The sequence below is a fragment of the Mauremys mutica genome, chromosome 16, assembly GCF_020497125.1.
Source record: "Mauremys mutica isolate MM-2020 ecotype Southern chromosome 16, ASM2049712v1, whole genome shotgun sequence".
Taxonomy (NCBI): domain Eukaryota; kingdom Metazoa; phylum Chordata; order Testudines; family Geoemydidae; genus Mauremys; species Mauremys mutica.
In genome coordinates, this window is record NC_059087.1 from 5,242,087 (window position 1) to 5,261,208 (window position 19,122).

The following is a 19,122-nucleotide window of genomic DNA, read 5'->3' on the forward strand; positions in this document are numbered from 1 at the left end:
TCCAAGCTCCATATTACCTAAAAGCACCCAAGTTAGAGGGATTTTAGGTAACAGAATCTGGTTTTGACTCCCTCATATTTTCGAGATGGGCCAAAATGTTGTTCTGACGGGTGTCACCAGGTGGCGCTGTTACACATAGTCTTCCAAGATCTTTTTCTTCACGTTCAAGCAAATGTTCAATCTTGGGGAAATACGCTGCGTGGTATTCTTCATTTTATAATGCAGAGGAGCTGGTTAGAGAGCTGTGCAAATAGCAAGATACTGTAGTTTGTTCTCTGCTTTGGCCTCTGATTGGAGTCTATTCTTGAGGCAGAGTTGCTCTCTGAGCACTGGGCATTGTTTTGGGCTAAAATCCCTGAAATAAGAGACTGCTCTGCATGCTGTTTGACCCTCTCTATTCTAGGACTGGTGTACGTGTGTAAATAAAACAAGTTATCTTTATCTATATATATTTCAATGACCAAACTACTCCCCTCCAAAAATTAGGCTGGTAAAAGTGGTTTCCCTGTGGTATATACACTATATCATACACCGTAGTTGTGCATATGAATTGATCTAGGTACTATATAAGATCTGTTGATACATACACCATATAGTAGCCTAGATTTCTTGAGTAGAGCAATGAGATGGAGAATTGAAGCCTTAATATATAGCACAAGCTTCTCTTTAACTAGAAGGGCATTTAAAATATTTGTTCATGGTGGGAGGGGGGAGAAGAGGCTTAAATTACAGAACAAATTTTGTGTGGCCCCACTCATCCCCAGTATCAATGACCTTTCCTCCCAGGAGCTAAGTGGTAAGAATTGGTTAGCGACAAGCTGAGGAACAGACCCCAAACTATTAAGGCTGGTGTATTTTAGCATCCCAGCAGTGACCCTATGGTTAAGGCTATGAAAACCACTTCGTTCCAACTCCTTCCCAGTATAACTTTCTCAGATTAAAAACCCCTTTAGAACAGCAAGTGATCATCATTTTAGAAAGTTTGGGCTGACTGGGATGAGTTGATTTTGGATCACACTGCTGGAAGTAGCCAGGGTGAAGGGTTTTGTTGTTGTTGCTGTTTTTAAAAAACAGCCAGATATATTCCATTAATCTGAATTCTATTGGGGTAGCCACGTCAACCCCAATTCCGTGGAGCCAGGCCAATTTACACCACATGAGGATTGGGCTCAAACAAATCTAGTGTGGGCACTTTATCCTTACAGCACTGGAGAAATTCACAGTTAAAGGTGAAGTTTGTTTGCAGGAACAGCACCAATTAGCCTCATTGGTTAATTCTCAGCAGATGGCAGCGTCTCGGGGTCATTTCCCAGAGCCACTCGAAGGGAGGATTCTGTCCTTTTCGGCGGCCACTAGCAGAGAGCAGGAGGGGAGGAAGGAAGGAAAAAAGATTTATAGACTCAGGCTTTAAGGCCAGACAGGACCACCATGATCATCTAGTCCAGTGGTTGCCAATCGGCCCATCCCTCCTGCAGCCAGCCAGGGAGTTCGGCCGCCAACAGTCCGGCAGCGCAGCGGGGCTGAGGCAGGCTCCCTGCCTGTCCTAGCCCTGTGCCGCTCCCGGAAGCGGCCGCCATGGCCAGCAGCGGCTCCTGGGGAGGGGCAGGTGGATCCGCACGCTGCCCCCATAGCTCCCAATGGGAGCTGCGGGGGCAAAGCCTGTGGATGGGGGCAGCGTGCGGAGCCACGGGCCCCCCCCCCCCCCCCCCGGAGCCACTGCCAGACATGGCGGCCGCTTCTGGGAGCAACCTCTTGCCCCACCCGAGGCCCCCCCACACACACACACCCCAACTCCCAATCCCAGCCCTGAGCCCCCTCCTGCACCTCAACCCCCTCCCAGAGCATGCACCCCGTACCCCAACCCCTGCCCAAGCCCTGAGCCCCCTCCCAGAGCCAGCACCCCACACCCCCACACCCCTCCCACGCCCCAACCCCCCTCCGGCACCCAGAGCCCACATTCTGAACCCCCTCCTGCACCCCAACCCCCTGCCCCAGGCTCAGCCCAGAGCCCTTCCCGCACCCCAGCCCAGCCCGGTGAAAGCGAGTGGGTGGGGGGAGAGCGAGCGACGGAGGGATGGTGTGAGCGGGGCCTCGGGGAAGGGGCTGGGTAGGGGACGGGGCAATTACTGTTATTTCTACATTTTCTTTGAGGTAGATCCTGGGTTGCACTTAAATTCAAAAAGTGATCTTGTGGTTAAGAAGGTCGGAGACCACTAATCTAGTCTGACCCCCAGCACACTGCAGGCCACAAACCCTTACCCACCCACTCCTGTTCTCAGATCCCAAACCTCTGTCTGAGTTACTGAAGTCCTCCACATATTGTTACTTGTGTTTCTGTAGTGCCTAGGAAGCTTAGTCACTGACCAGGCCCCCATTGTGCTAGGAGCTGTACAGACACAGAGCAAAGAGACAGTTTTTGATTTACTGCATCTGTGCCCTCTCTGCGGCGCCTGCCAATTAAACCGACAGCAGGTGACTTTTTTCGGTTGGCAGTGTTTTTTACGAGGAACGGGCATAGGACCGATACCAGCCACGCTCATTTCACGTAGCTCCAGTCCTCAGGTACCCACTGGAGTTTCCCCTTTGTAAGCCTTACAGGGATTCTTGCCATTTTATAAAAGTGTTACAGCTCTTGGGTTTTTTGGATCAAAATATTCATTGCTATTGATACACCCTCTGCGACCGAGCGTGATGTCAGAGGAAAGAGAGAAATCAGGGTGTCAGATGGTTTGATTTCTTACACTAACAAAAGAAATCTTTAAAAAATTAAGGGAATTATTTGGGGAAGTGGTCTGAAGTGAAGAACTCAAGGATCTGAATGTGGAGGAGGCCTGGAATTATGTTAAGTCAAAGTTGCAGGAACTCTCTGAAGCCTGCATCCCAAGTGGGGAGTGGGGGGGCGGAAATCGTAGGGCAGGATTGCAGACCAAGCTGGATGAGCAAGCGTCTCAAACACGTAAGCAAGGTGGCGCTCATCTCCCGGAATTTGATATAATAAGGAGTCAGGCCCCGTGCTGGAGGAGACAGCAGTTAAAGGTTTGGACTTCAATGGAGTCATTAAAAATAGCTGTACTCTGGGCTAGATTCTTGGTAATGAGATGAAACCTCAGTACTTTCAAATTAATTATAATAATATTTTGAACACTGTAGTGCCTAGGATCCTTCATCATGGACCAGAACCCCACAGTTCTAAGCCTGTTCCCCAAAGAATTATACTGATGTGAACTGAGGATAGAGGTGATTTTATTCTTAATTTTGGGCACGGCTGATGTCCAGCTTCGTGTCTGATCAGTTTATTTGCAGAAAAGCCCAAAGGATCTAGTATCAGAGGGGTAGCCATGTTTGTCTGGATCTATAAAAGCAGCAAAGAATCCTGTGGCACCTTATAGACTAACAGACGTATTGGAGCATGAGCTTTCGTGGGTGAATACTCACTTCGTCGGATGCATGATCTAGTTAGGGAGAAGGATTTCTTGTAGCTAAAGAACAGGACGGGGACTGAAGTGACCAGACTTCTAGTGCCAGGGTGCCACCAGTTTCCCATGTGACAGCAAGGAATGTGTCTTGTGTGACAAATGCACCACGAAACCAGTGATGTACCTGAGGTACATCAATGATATTTTAAGCCTCTATCCAGAGGATACAACTCCCTCATAGATTTCCTCCACAACTTCACCCACCACTGCTCATCCATTAAACTCTCTCTGGAGCTCTCCCACACCAGCATCAACTTCCTGGACATGCTGATCAGCTTCAACAATGGAACCCTACAGACAGCTATACACAAGAAACCCCTGGATTCCCACACCTACCTTCGTAGACCCAGTAACCACCCAAAGACACTAAGAAATCGTTTATCGACAGCCTGGCACTCAGATACCACAGAATATGCTCCGAGGAGATATACACCTTAACACACTCAGAATTGCTCTCGCCAAACAAGGACACTCCACTAGAGAGGTAGATTGCATCATGGAACAGACCACCCCAATACCCCGAGAGAACCTGCTTTGATACAGAAATGAAAGTCCCTCTGACAGGACACCCCTAGTTGTCACCTACCACCCCACACTGGAACCCATATGGGGCACCATCAAACAACTACAACCCATACTCGATGGAGACCCCATTGAGAAAGAAATCTTTCCTGCCCCCCCAACCCAGACTTCTGGCCTTCACACAACCCCCCAACCTCTCCAGGCTCATCATCAGAAGCAAGTTCCCCACAGACCAGGATACACCAACTCAAAGCAGCACCAGACCCTGCCAGAACAACAGATGCAAAACCTGCAGCCATAGCTCCAGAGCTACAATGATCAACACCCCCCACAACACACCTTTTAAGATCCATGGGTCCTACACGTGCCTATCACATAATGTGGTGTCTCTCATCCAGCACACTATGTAGGTGAAACCAGACAATTACCACACTCTCCAATGAACTCACACAGGAAAATGATTAGAGACAAAAATACCACATCACCGGTGGGTGAACACTTTCCACAAAGCAATCGTTCTACGTCGGACTGATCAGTCCTCATCCTCCAAAGGAAACCTGCCCAACGCTTCCTAAAGTCGAGCCTGGGAGCTTAAATTCATTACTCTGCTAGACACTGAAAATCATGGACTGAACAGAGACACTGGATTTATGGCCTATTATGACCATCTGTAACCCACTAACCCCCCTTTCTGTTCTAGGGCTATCAAGGTTTTAATGGGCCACTTCACCTTGAACGGTCCCCTAGAATGGATGTTAACTGAGCTGTCTGTTTGCTCTTGTACTTAGCTGTGACGCTCTCCGCACCCTTCCCAGACCGGAAGGAAAGCTCGTCTCTCTCACCAACCCAAGTTGGTCCAATAAAAGCTATTGCCTCACCCGTCCCCCTTCTCTCTGGCAGCAAGGAAGTCATTGAGGCTAAAACTTTCCCAGCTGGCCTCTGATTTCAGGTGCCCAATTTGAGACAGCTGGAGCCCAATCTACAGAGGTGCTGAGCACCAGCAGCTCCCATTGACTTCAGCTGGAGTTGGGGGTGCTGAGCACTTCTCCCCTCCCCCCCCCCACCCCTGGGCACCCAGAAAGCAAAGGATCCTCAATCAGGGGCCACTCTGGAAGATTTTGTCCTTGATCTCTCTGTGCCTGTGGTTTGCTTGCCAGTAAAATGGGGCCCTTACCACACTTACCTATCCCGTGGGGGTGGGCTGCAGGCAACTGATTGTGATGCACAGGAAACAGGCACTGCAGAAGTGCAAAGGATCATGAGTAATCACCAGCATCAGAACCCCTGCAGACTACAGAACTGTCTCCATCAGGCTAAAACCCAGCCATTTCTACGGGCTCCTGAACTCTAGTACCCGGAGTACGAGAGGATTACAAGCCTACAATGCAGCCACCACTGGATCAATTCTCTGAGCTTGAAGGACAGCAAATGTGACGGCCGTTCAGTTAAATAACAGGACGACTAATTTCATGGCTACTCTTGCTGAAAATCGCTGGAACACTGCCCAGCATGTGTCTAACTGTGCGACCACAAGGGTGTAACACGGCTCCCAAAGCACTTGTGCGAAGGTATCGCTTTAAACAAAATAAGCCCATCTCCCCTAAATATCCCTCAGATGCATTCAGATCTTCGCCACCTGTTTTCTCTTTGTTCCTATTCAGATCCACAGGGCCCCAGTAGGGATCACAGTGCCAAGGAGCATTCCGCCTGAAAAATAAGCCTCGGTGGATCTGGTCCTCTGTCCTACTGTCCTCTCCTTGCTGCCTCTCCAGGCTTTAATCTTCCTGCATTTTGCATACCAAGTTCTGCAGAAAGGGATTTTAATAGCAGCTCTGCGGCAACAGATTTTGGGGGATAAAACCCTGCCCGTATACTTTGTTTTATGGGTACCCCACTGATGGGCGTAGTTGACTGTATAAAGGCAAGAGAGACTATTAGGCCAAGTCTACACTACAGACCTATGTCAGTATAACTACATCATTTGGGCTGTTAAAAATCCACACCTCTGAGTGACGCAATTATACTGACCTTAACCCTGCGTAGACAAGGCTATGTCGATGGGAGGGCTTCTCCCACTGCCATAGTTACCGCTTCTTAGGGTACGTCTACACTACCCGCCGGATCGGCGAGTAGTGATCAATCTATCGGGGATCGATTTATCGCGTGTAGCGTAGACACGATAACATCGATCCCCAATCGCTCTCCCTTCAACTGCTGAACTCCAACTCGGCGAGAGGCGGAAGCAAAGTGGACGTGAGAGCTACAGCAATCGACCCTGCGCCACGAGCACGCGAGGTAAGTCGAACTATAATACGTCGACTTCAGTTACACTATTCTCGTAGCTGAAGTTGCGTATCTTTGGTCAATCCCCCCCGCAGCGTAGACCAGGCCTCAGGGAGGTGAATTACCTACGCCGACAGGAGAGCTCTCTCCCGGCGCATAGGCGCAGCTTCACTTAAGCGCAATGGCACCAATGCAGAGTTTGATGTGTAGACCTGCCCCAATTGTGCTCTCACTTACAGGGGTGTAATTCAGAAGTAACTCCACTGAAATCTTATTCACGCCAGACCAGCTCCACTGAAGTTAACAAAGTAACGCCAGCATAAGACCAGAGTCAAGTCCAGAAAGATTTAGCTAATGCCCCTTTCCATGCCCCCATCTCTTTTGTTTAGCTAATGCCTTCTCCTCAGCATTCGACTACATTTACATAGCATGCGACATGCGGAAAATGTCTTTTTTCACTCAAAGTTTCCCGTCAGTCTCTAGACAAAATAGAACAAAGGCAGCTAAGCTGTGGGGAGCGGGACATTTTATTTAAGCTGTGCAGTGACATTTTTCAAGTAACTCCTTCATAAACCAAACATCATTATAATGTTGTCATGTGAATTTTCTCCCGTTGATTAATAGCAGGGAAAACAAAAAAACAAAAAATCAGTCCTTGGTTCATCTGACTGATCTGTGATTGCTAGGTCTTGGGGTCTCTAGCAAGACAATAGCACGATGTAATTTACGCCTGCATTATATTATTAAACCTGATGGCAGCATTACAATTTCTTATATCAAAGCTGTTGTGACAATGCTGGCTCGAAAGCGCTGCTCAGCAGCAGTTCCCTGCACTGCTATAATGCACATCTCTGGATGCTAGCTCCTGCAGACTAGCGAAGGCACCACGCTGAAAGGAGGGGGCGGGGGGGAAATCACTCACAGAGCACCTGATGCCTGCCTAGAGCTGCAAAAATTAATTGGCTTTATTTTAAAAAAAAAATGTTCAGCAAAATGAAAACTCCAAAAATCAGATTGACACTGGATTTGTACAGGGAAAAAAGATTTGGAGACAAATGTTCAAGAGAGCCTTGGGAGCTGTCTGTCTGTGGAGGATTTGTGGGCACATCTGTTTGTCGACACAGATCAGGTAAATGCACCCCCAAACCAGGTCACTGTACCCCGGTGTGTGTGCCGTTAGGGAGGGTCTTTTGAAAAGGGATCTCTTGGCAATATCTGGCTGCAGTGACAGGCGCTCTCAGATACTACCGTGATGGAAGCCACATCAGTATCTCAATAGCTGCCTTTCAGCCCCAGTGACCAGGAAAACGATGCGAGATCCAAGACCACAGAAAAAGAACAAATTACAAGGTGAAGGAGAGAGAAACCTCAAGTGCCTTCCAGGAACTGACTTTTCCCTTCTCTGGCTTCCAGCTCCCTGCTGGCCCAGTAGCAATTTTGTCAGAGGCTGTCTTAGGTCAGATATTAAAACAATCCAGAAATATAATCCTGCTGTTAGACTAGAAATCACAGCCTGATGGTGCAATGACTGTCCATGGAGGACAAAGTCTAAAAGATGGCAACATTCAGTTGACCATCCCTGGTGATCCAGTGGCCAGCAAGGTACAGGTCTGTTTAAAGTTTACTCACCTCTGCAGACAGCTAGAAGTATTAACAGAATCTCTCTCTCGAGATCGGCAGCTGGAATGAAGCCAAAGGACACCCCACTAGTCCATCAGACTCAGGGACTTTAATCAGCCAAGCTAACACCCACGGGAGTTGAGTTTCCCAGGGAAGCTTAGGTTTTGTGCCAGAGGGTAGGTGGGATGAGAGGGTGTGTCGGGGACAGGATCAGCATTCTCTCTTTCAACACCCAAAACACACAGAAGCAAAAATGTTTAATTTCGTGCAGATTTTGCCCTGACCTTCCCTCATCAGGATTCATCAACAGAGCAGTACGTGGCCACACAAAAACATTTTGATTCCATTTCAAGTATCCCCGAATCCTAAGCCCTGTTCACAAAGTAGGAGAGAGGAGAAAGAGCTGTTCCTGAGCATGGCTGCAGCGAGGCGTTTGTTGTGATGGGGATCCTGAGGGGGTTAAAAGAGAATACGTGGCCCAGGTAGACCCATCCCTCCAGGCCTGCCAAGCTGCAAGAGTGGGTTAAAAGGAGCTCAGAAACCCAGGCAAGGCGGGTAGACAGGCTAGTGCAGAGAATTCTTCCCCAGGAAGCCAGACAGAAGGTGGAGCCTGAGAGGGGACCACAGGGTGGGTAAGGCCCCAGGCAGAGCCTTCTCCAACCATCACCCCCTTTGAGAACCAGCAGGTCCTGCTGCTTTGGACTGAGAGATCACAGGTAGGAAGTAACGCAGGGTGGCAGACTTAAGACTTTCTCCAGAGAGGAATCTGCCAGCGTTACTTCCCACAGGCCCCTCTGGGGAGGGAAGCCCTGGGTCCCTCTACCATGCCGCACTTAAGGGCAAAGTCCCAGATGCAGCAGGGGAGGACCAGACACACCCAGCCTAGGGTTCGGAACCAGGCACCACTCCTGTCCCCCGAGAGAGAGAGGGTGGAGGTCAGACGTGCTAACCTCCAAGCACCCTATCACACATTTTTTTCCCAGCCTCAAAAACCCACTACCATAATTAGTGCCAATTATGACCCTTGTTGACAATTTCATTGAGAAGCCAAGGAATGACTAGAGATGGACCAGGAAGCACCACTTTGAGAGATATGCAATTGCTCAGCCTCCTGCCTACTCAAACATGAAGCTCTCTGCTTGTAGTGATTCATTATTACTGCTAATTAGCACTAATTATGATGGTAGTTTTCATTACACAGATACCTGTGTACCAGAAACAGACTGAAGACACTCGGGTCATTCCATAAGGATCAACAGTTGTCAAATAGTAACTTTTAGTCACCACCAACTTGCATCCTATTCAAAGTGATGATGAAGCGTTGAAAGAGTCACATATTTTCAGTCCCATGACCAAGGCAGCCCCTCAAATCACTCCTTTAAACCCCCAAAAAACTTCAGATCAATGATAGTTATTTTCCCAGTCAACTACATAGACTCCTTTCCTAACCAACGCGTCCAGCCCAGGCAGTTTCTTTCATCTTAATAAACTTAAAATTAACGGGAATTTAAATTTACTCTCTCTCTCTCTCTCCCTCCCTCCTCCAAATATTTGCTCATCTCCAACTGCAAGGTTAGCAAAAGCCAACCAAATTCCATCCTTAAACTCCCCAGAGGTGAATGATGCACCATAGACAGCAAGAACCAAAAATATTTTCAATTCAGCATGTCTCTGTGAATTTACAAAGACATTACAAAAAGAGACATTATTACTGGGAAATATAAATCAGGTACAAAGCATGGATATTATTTATATCCAGACCAGTTCACTTCTTTCTCGCTCACACACACAAAATACTTCACAGGTAACAGACACACAAATCAAGGTTGCCATTTTGTTGAGTATCCTCATCTCTCACTGGAGTCAGTGGGAGTGGAGGATGCTCAGCAGAAGACTCTAACCTAGGGCAGCTTGTGAAGTTAGAAGAGCCATTAGGTGTCTGTATCACTCCGTAGCATCATTATTATATTTTTTTTTCAGGAAAAGGAGCCAAAAATCACTGAGACCAAGTCCAGGTTCTCTGGGTTAGGGATATTTTGAGGCCTAATTCAGGTAATTTATTACCAGCCTACTGCCCTACTCCATTGCTTTGTGCCAGTGCCAAATGTGGATGCTGCTTTTCATTTATGTGAATTTCATGCTGTTGAAAAGTGCCAGATTCAGCCTGGAGTCTCCCATTTATCCACAGGCCAGGCAACATCAGTGTAAACTTCCCCAGTCCTGCCCCTCACAGCTTGACCTGGACAGAGGGGAGTTTAGTATCCATGTCCATTCTGACCTCAGATTCTCTACTGATGATATTGGGGTGCCAGATGTGTTACAGACATCTATCCATCAGGGATATCCCAGGGACAGCAAAGGGCCACCAGAGGTTAACAGCTGTAGGCCACTGGTGATGTGAACAGGTGACATGGAGAACGAAGAGCTCATGCCCCATCACCAATTGCTGGAGCTACGGAGTGCTACTTCTGGGGATGACCGAGACGATGCTGGAATGAGCCAACAGCCTGCTACTGGTACAGGGTCTCTTTTCCAGAGATGCCAAAAGATATCAGAGCCCTGCAGCAAACAGCAGCCTGGCGAGAGAGCCCACAATGAGGGCAGTTAGAGGATTAACTGAGTGTGGCCATGCTGGCTTAGCAGCACTTGGGATTCAGGGATTGTTTCAGCAATTCCTAATTCGGGCCCAAGCCTAAAGCCCTTACTCTGTTTTACTCCACCCCCATCCCTGAGGAAGGACTGAATCTAAACCTCATGAACTGCCCCTTATATCATAGCTGAATAACACCAGGAATCCCTAACAGCCGATGAACAGTGTGTCCTCCAATCCATCCCAGCATCAAAACATTAACAAGATCTATTTCCATACTATATTACAGCACAAGCTTCAGCTCTAAGTAATTAAACCCAATTATTCGTCAGTTCTCCTCGTCATATACATTGTGGAGAATTCTCCTCCGAGTTCTGAAAGCACAATCTCACCGGGGGGGAAATCAGTCTACTTGGTGCACAGACCTCAGTTTCCAGGAATGGCATAACACTGACAAAGTTCAAAGTATAGAAGCATTCAGGTGGAGCCATCTGGTTCAGATTTTTAAGTGGCAGCCCAAACAAACATTAATAGCTGAAACCCAGCTATTTGGTCCTTCGATTTTATTGATTTAAATACTGCCTGCTGGCGAGCAATACAAATAAAAGGCACAGAGAAGTTAGATAACCCTGGCCTGAGTTTAAATTACCTCGTTATGCTATAAGCCTTAGCAGCGTTACCACACTCCACTTGCTTTACTGCTGCATTTTGCCCACAGGAGTTAGGAGACTATGATCCTGATGGTCTTTTTTTTTTAAAAATGCCCCATGCAAGATTTTGTATGTTCAGGGAGCGTGGTGGAGGAGAGGCACTAGCAGAACAATTGAACCAATTTGAGAGCTACCGCATTAAAAGCCTTGGCTGAATAGGAGGCTAAGAGACCAGGACCACTGCAATACACAAATCAGACTAGTGAACTCTCAGTTCCAGCAGGGATGGGGCGATTTCTACATCACCACCAACGTTATCGTATTTTAAATGGTGTGGCGTTAGGTTGGGTTTGCTGTGATCAGCTCTGATACAGTAACTACTGTTCGCTCTGTGCAATGTTAGCGCACCATTTGCTGTTAGCACTAAAATAGGAAGGTAAAGGATATTTGGAGTATTTAATAACAAAATCTAAGTTGCTGGACACTATATTTTGCACTGGTCACCATGATCACTGCATAACCACAAAATCCATGATCAACATTTCTTTGAGACAGAAAATAGTTCATTCACAGTATATCCCTCTGTCTACACTAAACTAGACCACCACCACACTACAACTTATACACAATTGGAGAGGTGAATGCTAATTTCACATACAAGTCCTGTTCTTTCGTAAAATCTCATGCTTTGTGAAACCAGTTTGTTAAAATGTAGGGTTGGGTGGGGTTTGTTTGTTTTTTTCTTTGTTTTCCAAACAAAAACAAAGGTTTTGATAAAAGCACCAGTCCTGCCCTCTAGTAAAACACAACGGTTACATTTGCCACATCTGCAGTGTTTTACCTCCCTGGAAATAGTCAGAGCAGAAGTAGCCTAGCTCTGAGGCTGCTGATCAGTTTTCATCACATCCATTCTGAAACTTTCCCTACATCCCTCTATTTGCTAGGTGTCACCCCACACAACAGAGGCTCAGAAGGTGCAATGAAAACATGCTGTCAGCTGCTGTCAACGGTTACATAAGAATTCTTTTTCTTTATGCTATTCCATTAAGCCCCCCAAACTCACCACCCTTAGGACCATGAACTCTGCAACAGTCTCACCATGGCAACAATCTCCTGTCCCTCCAGAAAGACAAGCCAGCCAGCAACTAGCAGAGACACTAGAGAAACAGCAAGGAAATGGACACACAATTGCTCCTGAAATCCATGCAGGATTACCCCCTGCTCTGCTGAAATTTAAAATCCAGTCCAATCATTAAAAAAAAAAAAAAGAAGATCAAGCCTCCTGTTTCCTTAGACCAAACACATTTTTCATAGATACATTCCCAAGGGCTAATGCCCCACCCTTAGCACTTCCCCAAACCTCAGATCTTTAGTCTCCGAAGTGAAAGACTCTTGTTCATACCTGTCTCACGCCTGGAATATTCAAAATATTGGAGTTTAAACCTTGCCAGAGTTTCGATACAGACGGCAGGCGCCATCCATCACTCACTCCTTTCCTTACACTTCAACCCAGATCTTTATTTTTACACTTGTTTCATATTTTAGCTACTAGAGATTATTTGCATCCCTTCCTCTCCTCCACCCCTCACTCGCTTTAATTTAAGGGGCTACGGTCTCTTTTTATGAACTAGAATTGTGAAAACCTCTTAAAAACAAAAGCCCCAAAGGGTTGATCTGTAGCAAACACAAAGCTGATTTCGCCAGGTTCATTCGAGCGAGATTAACCCATGAATTACTGACGTGCTGCAAGGTCCATTTTCTGGCACAGGGATTTTGTCTGGCGCAAGCAGCAGCCTCCTCTCCGGCGAGCAGTTTTAAGCCCAGGGCATCTCTCCAAGCGCAAGCAGCACATGCCGGCGGGGCGCCCAGGCCCCGGAATACGGCACCTTTCCGGACGCCGGTGGATCGAGCGCGCCCACCCCAGGGCGGACGGGGGAGCTGGGGCCCGTATGAAAAGCCAGGGTTAATTTATGGGGGTGGGGGGCGGGCAGGTTACCGGCGTTCAGCTGGGGAGCCCCGTTTCCAGGGGGGAGCCCAGCCCAGCTCAGCGCGCAGCGGCTGCTGCGGGGATGCAGGAACAAAGGCACCAGGCAAACGCGCCCGGACAAGTTTGGCCCGCGGGCGGCTCCCCGCAAACTAATGCCCGAGCCTGTCCCCGCACCGCCCCCGCGGGGAAAGCGCCGGGCCCCTCTCCCCGCCCGCCCGCGGGGTAACAAACCCCCGCGCCGCGCCGCGCCGCGCACTTACGCTCCGGCCCCGGCGAGCGCGTCGGGTCTGCAGCCGAGCGGGTCCCGCGGGCGAGCCCCGACCCCGCGTGGGGCGAAGCGGGAGCGTTCGCCTGGGAGCCGCCAGCCCCTGCGCCGGGAGGCTCCGCGGAGCGGGTGCCGCTTCCCCCCGCAGCGCAGCGCAGCACGGACGGCGCAGGCGAGAGCGGCTCCAGGGGGCGGGTCGGGGACCGGCTGCGAGGGGCGGGGGTGGAGCAACCTGCCCCCAGACCGACTCCGGCTGGGGAGTCGCGCGCGGGGCGGGGCGGGGCGCCCCCAAAGCGGCGCAGCCGGGACAGGAAAAGCGGGAGCCGGGTGTGTCCCCCCCTTACCCCCGGAGCCAGGCTGCTGGGCTCGGGGGCGTTTCGCTGCCTTGCCTGGCTCCTCCAGCTCCGAGCTGGGCTGGGCAGCTGAAGATCAGTGCGGCCGAGGGTGTTTTCCTCCCGCTCAGCTCCAGCCGGACACGACGAATAACCGCCTCGCCCCCTCTCCAGCCTGAATCGGGGCTTAATTTTCAAGGGCTGAGCCCCGGCCCCTCTGGGCTTGGCCAGTCATAGCCCCCGCCCCTCGGGGCTTGCGGCATCAGTTATGAAGGTAACACAATTGCTTGAGCCCTGGCACCTCTTTCGTTCCCAATGAAGCTGGCACTTGCCTGAATGCAGGTGGGCGAGGTGCTGGGGATCTGCAATCCTCTCTCCCGAGCAGTTGCCACTTTGTTTTGCTGGACTGTAGCAGGGCCCCAGACTGCAACCAGGAACCCGGCCTGAGGCTTCCCGGGAGTGACGGCAGTCGGTGGCTTGTTCCAAGGTAGTTCCACCTCCTAGAGACAGGAGAAAGTGACGAAATTTGGATGTGACCTTCAGAGGTTGGGGGTGATGCTCTGGTCTGTCCCGTCTACTCCAGCCCCCAGAAGATCAAAGGGCCAAATTTCCAAAAGCATCTAAAAAAAGCACCATTTAGGAGCCAACGTCCCATTTTCAAAAGTGACTGAGAGAGCTAGGTGTGAACCTAAGCGCCACTGACACTCAGTGAGACGACTCCCAAGTAAGTAGGTCCCAAAACATTATGGCCCTTCTGAAAATTTCACCCTAGGCACCTTTCAAAGTGTGTTAAGTTTATCAGGAATGAGGCACTGTTGTGCCAGAAGAAGTGTCCCCTTATGGAGTTAGCCAGGAATAGACTAACAAACCAAGCCCTTAGTGAGTAGAAGGAATCATAGAGGATCACTACTGTTGTCTCATCTCTTTCCCCCTTTGGTTCTGGACCATCTTTAATATGCTGTCTGGTTATAGCTACAGAATCGCTGCCCCCTGCCTCCCTGAGAAACCAGGCATCTCATCACATACTTTAAACAAACCAGACCTTGGCTCAGGTCATTGGATGCTGCAGCTGGCCCCAGTTTGGAGTCATAATCTGGATCAAAGTGTTTAACTGCTCCTTCCTTACAAAGTGGAGGGAAGCACTAAATGAATAGCATGTTTTACAAGGACTACATCGGCCTCTGCAGCTTCCCTTGGCTGCTGGGTCAGGACGAGACAAAGCAGGCTGGATTGTCTGAGGTCAGAGACCTGCCCCGACCTCCACCTCTAGGTCAGTCATTGGAGATGCATGCTGGCTCTAGGCCTGAAGTGACACTCGCTCCTCAATGGCAAACCACCCCCCGCCTGGGGTATTTTCCTGCCCATTTCCTGTTGTTCTCAGGACAGGAGGCTGCAAGGGCATGGGGCCATCACGTACGTTGTGGCCTGTATGCTTTCTGCCTGTCCCCCACTAACAGCAACATGGATTTAGAGAAGTGGTCAGGGGCCTGCGCTGTTGTTCTGAACTATTGAAATTCCTTGGCATTGGACAAGGACAGCTGGCAGCTCTTCGAAAGCCCTTAAGCGTAGGATTGGCCCTTCTGTGGCAGCCTCGCTTATGAAAATGGTTGTCGGGCTGAGATGGCCTCACCTGGAAGTTACAGCATCTTTTCAGGATATGATCCTTGCTTTGCTCCTGGATCAGGCGCTGAAGAGCACGTTCTCTCTGAAGCAAGCAGACCTTGGATTGATTTTAGTGATGGACAGATCTTAAGAACCGCAGTGGGGCCTGGCTGCCAAGCCAGAGTGCCAGAAGATTAAAACAAAGAGAACCACTGATCCAGTACCCTAGAAGCTGAAGTGTCCAGGGCTTTACCAAAACTAAACCTTCAGGAGTCTGAAACCACTCCCCCTCTCTCAGGAATGAAGTTCACAGTAGAAAGTCAGTCCAATCTTGCATCCCTAAGATGATCTTTCGTTTAAGTTACTTGTGGCTACTTTAAGATATACTATTCTCAGGGGCAATATAAGCCACCCTCGTGCACACATGCCCTAGTGAGTCAGAAGAGGTGCACCGGATACCAACTGAGCTCCCTCTCTTGCCCAGAACATTAGAGGTTCAGGAATGGGGAAGACAACAAGAGTCCAACTAAGCAGAGGGAAGTTGTGGGGCATAGGATTTGCCCGCGTGAATTTGGATAAATTTGTGGCTTTAATGTGAATCCGGTGCTTCTGTCCATGTTTCTCTGTCCGTGCAAGGGCTTGGCTGAAATCCAGGGTACGGGAATGCAACGTGGATCAAAGGAGAAGAAAAGAAAGAAGCCTGGTGCACTCTTGGAACCAGTCCTGCTGAGTGTTGCACAGGGCTGTCGCTGCTGCTGGTGCAGTTATACTGGACGCCTTACATTCAGAGCTACCAGAGAGAGAAACCGGAGGGGTTGATAGGGAACAACGGTGAAAAGCCAGGGGCTGAGGAACGTTCGAGTTAAACAAGCTCAGCTTGGCCAAGCAACAGTGAAGGACAGCAGGACAAACAGCCTACAAATACCCAAAGTGGTGTCAGCGCCATGGAGGGAGAGTAGGGGAGGGATTCAATTAGGCAAACGGAATGAGTCTAATAAAGGGGGAAACAGGCTGAATATGAAGGAAAGTTTCCCTCCAGGGAGACGTTTCAGGGCCTGGAATAGCCTCCCAAGGGTTGAAGCCCATCTCTAGACAGGTTTAATACTAGAGCCTCCATGAAACTCTAGTAAAAGATACCATAGGGAACAATCCTGCATAGACTGGGAGATGGACCAGATGATCTAAGAGGCCTTTTCCATCTCTGCTGTCCATTAAGCCTTAAGTTATAAGCAGCATTAAATGAACGTAAACAACAATTCTTTCAGGGCCGCTGTCATCATGTAACATGCAGGATGGTGCTAAGCTGCCTCCCCATCAAGTGAATGATGATGTTCCTAGGGTGACGAGGTAAAACGCTCCCCAGAGTGATTCAGGGAATCCCCCCTTTAATAAGAAAGCCAGAGGTTCTGAGAAGTTAGAGAGGAGGTTGTTTTATTTTATGAGGCTCAAAGGGCTGGGAGCACAGTGGAGACCGCCCAGGCATGTGGGGGGGTGGCTAACATGACACTGAGTGCCTCTGATGGCCACCCCCAAAGGAAGACATCCAGATCCCTCATCAGCCAGTGGAGCATTGCCATGGTGCAGGGCAGACAGGTCAAAGGCAGACAGGTCGCCAGTCAGACACGCCAGCTCTGATTTGTTACCCTGATTCCCTGGTCCGCTTGTTCATCTCGTCCACCTGTTAGACTGTGCGTGCTTTGGGGCAGTGTCACTGCGTTCCTTGCCCAGGGTGCCCCCGGGGCCAGGCCTTTGCATTCATCTGGCCTCTGGTCTGCAACATGCAGACATACCCCCACGCCAGTCCAGGCACAAGAGGGTAAGGCCTCCGGCTGAGCCCTGGACAATCCAGCCTATCCGGGGAAGTCAAGTGAACACAAATGAGTTGTCCCCAGGGTGTGGTGAGGCTGCTATGTAGCTCACAGGCTACAATGGAAGAACAGTCCCCTCAAAAGCGGATCAGCATCCAGCCCTCCCTTCCTTCAGGAGGGGCTGCTAGTCCACGGAGCTCTTGCCTTCTGCCAGCCCTTCTCCAGGAGCTGAGGCCTGGAGACCTGCCCTCTGCTCTGGTCAGCCACCATCCCTGCTGCATTGTCCCCTTCCAAGCTCCTCCCTCCAAGTCTGACCTCTCTGGCAGGTGTGACAAGGCAGGGCTGACGGAGCCCACAACGGCTCATTAGCCCCATGTTGCACAGTGGGGTGTGTATGTACCTGTCATAGGTAGGGACTTCTATTTAAGAACATAAGAACGGCCAGACTGGGTCAGACCAATGGTCCATCTAGCCCAGTGTCCTGTCTTCTGACAGTGGCCAATGTCAGGTGCCCTAGAGGGAATGAACAGAACAGGGAATCATCCAGTGATCCATCCCCTGTCACCCATTCCCAGCTGCTGGCAAACAGAGGTTAGGGACAGTGCCCAGCACAATGGGGCCAAGCTGACTGTGGCCTTTAATCCTACCACAGTACAAATGTGAAAATATGACAGTACCACGGGGGGAGCCCTGGACGATTTACTGAGCTGAGGATATGCTTGTTGTCTTTATTGAGGCCTCCTGTTTTCTGAGGTTTTAAACTCTATTGCTGACGTTCCCACCGAGCTGAAATTTGGCAGATAAGATCCAAGCCCATGGGGAAGCTCGTCACACTCCATCAAGCCCAGTGACGGTGACGGGGAGCAATGTGTGATGATCATACAGTGGTGATCACCCTAACATGGGGGAGATTTGACGTAAGGAAGTTTACACAATACCAAGGAAAGGATAATCCAGGATGTGGAATTACAGCCAACCTAGCCACTCAAGCGATTTTCCCACAAGTTTGCTGCACAAACTTGATTGTGATTGGTCTTCTGTTGAGATGGTTCACCTCGGAAAGGAGGTGAATAAGAGGGGACACAATAAGTGTGTAAAATAACAAACAGGATAGAGACGGGAGAGGTGAAACTTCTGTTCTCCCTGTCTCATAACACAAGAACAAGGCCATTGAGTGAATTTTAAAAGGTGACAAATTCAAAACTGATAAAAAGGAAATAAATGTTTCACACCGGACATAGACTGTGGAACTCCTGGCCACAGGACATTGTTGAGGTCAAGAACTTAGCAAGAGTCAAAAGGGGACTGGACACTTATATGACATCAATTATTATAACTCTGGATATTCTTAACAACAAACATGTTGGGAAGGATATTAAATCTCATGCTTTAGGGCTTAAGCCAATCTAATTACAAATCAAGCTGAAAACGAATGTGGGTGGCGGGCGCTTTATTCTACATCTGCCTACTGCAGGGTGCTCATACCTGCTCTATCAGAGAAAAGATATTCCTTGGCCGTCCCTGGGAGATGCGGGGACCGGGGCAGAAGAGACAAATTCGTCTCTTCTGGGACTGACCATGCCCACCAATCGCACCGGCCCACAGGGCCCCCCAAAACACGGGGCCCAGAGTGGTTGCCCCAATTCATCCTACCCAAGGGCTCCTTGGGGCTGATCCGGTCTGGGAATTCCTATGTTCCTAGGATATGTTTTTCTGGTCTTATTTTGTAAGCCTGAGCCATTTACTGTCTTGAATGTTTTTTTCATGCTCAGATATTAAATCCATAGCCTACTGTGTGTGTTTCTATCAGCACTTTCTCGTTGCTCCAAGGTAAGGAAGTATTATCTCCATTTTACAGATGCGGGAACAGACACAGAAAGGTTAAGTGACCTTGTTCAAGGTCAAAAGGCAGCCTGGAATAGAACCAAAGTCTCCTGAATTCCAGGCTTGGGCTCTGGTCACGAAACCCCACGTCCCCTTGCTGTGA

At 49.4% G+C, this 19,122-nt stretch overlaps 1 protein-coding gene across 5 annotated transcripts in view; it reads right to left on the minus strand.

Annotated features, from left to right (window-relative positions):
* The window catches only part of RPH3A (rabphilin 3A), a 134,697-nt gene that overhangs the window by 97,262 nt on the left and 18,313 nt on the right, over positions 1-19,122 (minus strand). For 2 of the 5 annotated variants that reach the window (XM_044990287.1, XM_044990283.1), the window contains exon 1: positions 13,389-13,511. The exons of 1 other annotated variant lie outside the window; for it this stretch is intronic. The gene's annotated coding sequence lies outside the window, so the exon portion shown is untranslated. Of the gene's footprint in view, positions 1-12,881; positions 12,998-13,388; positions 13,512-13,782; positions 13,890-19,122 lie in introns of those variants that run through there. 2 more of the 5 variants (XM_044990284.1, XM_044990285.1) reach the window with 2 other exon arrangements.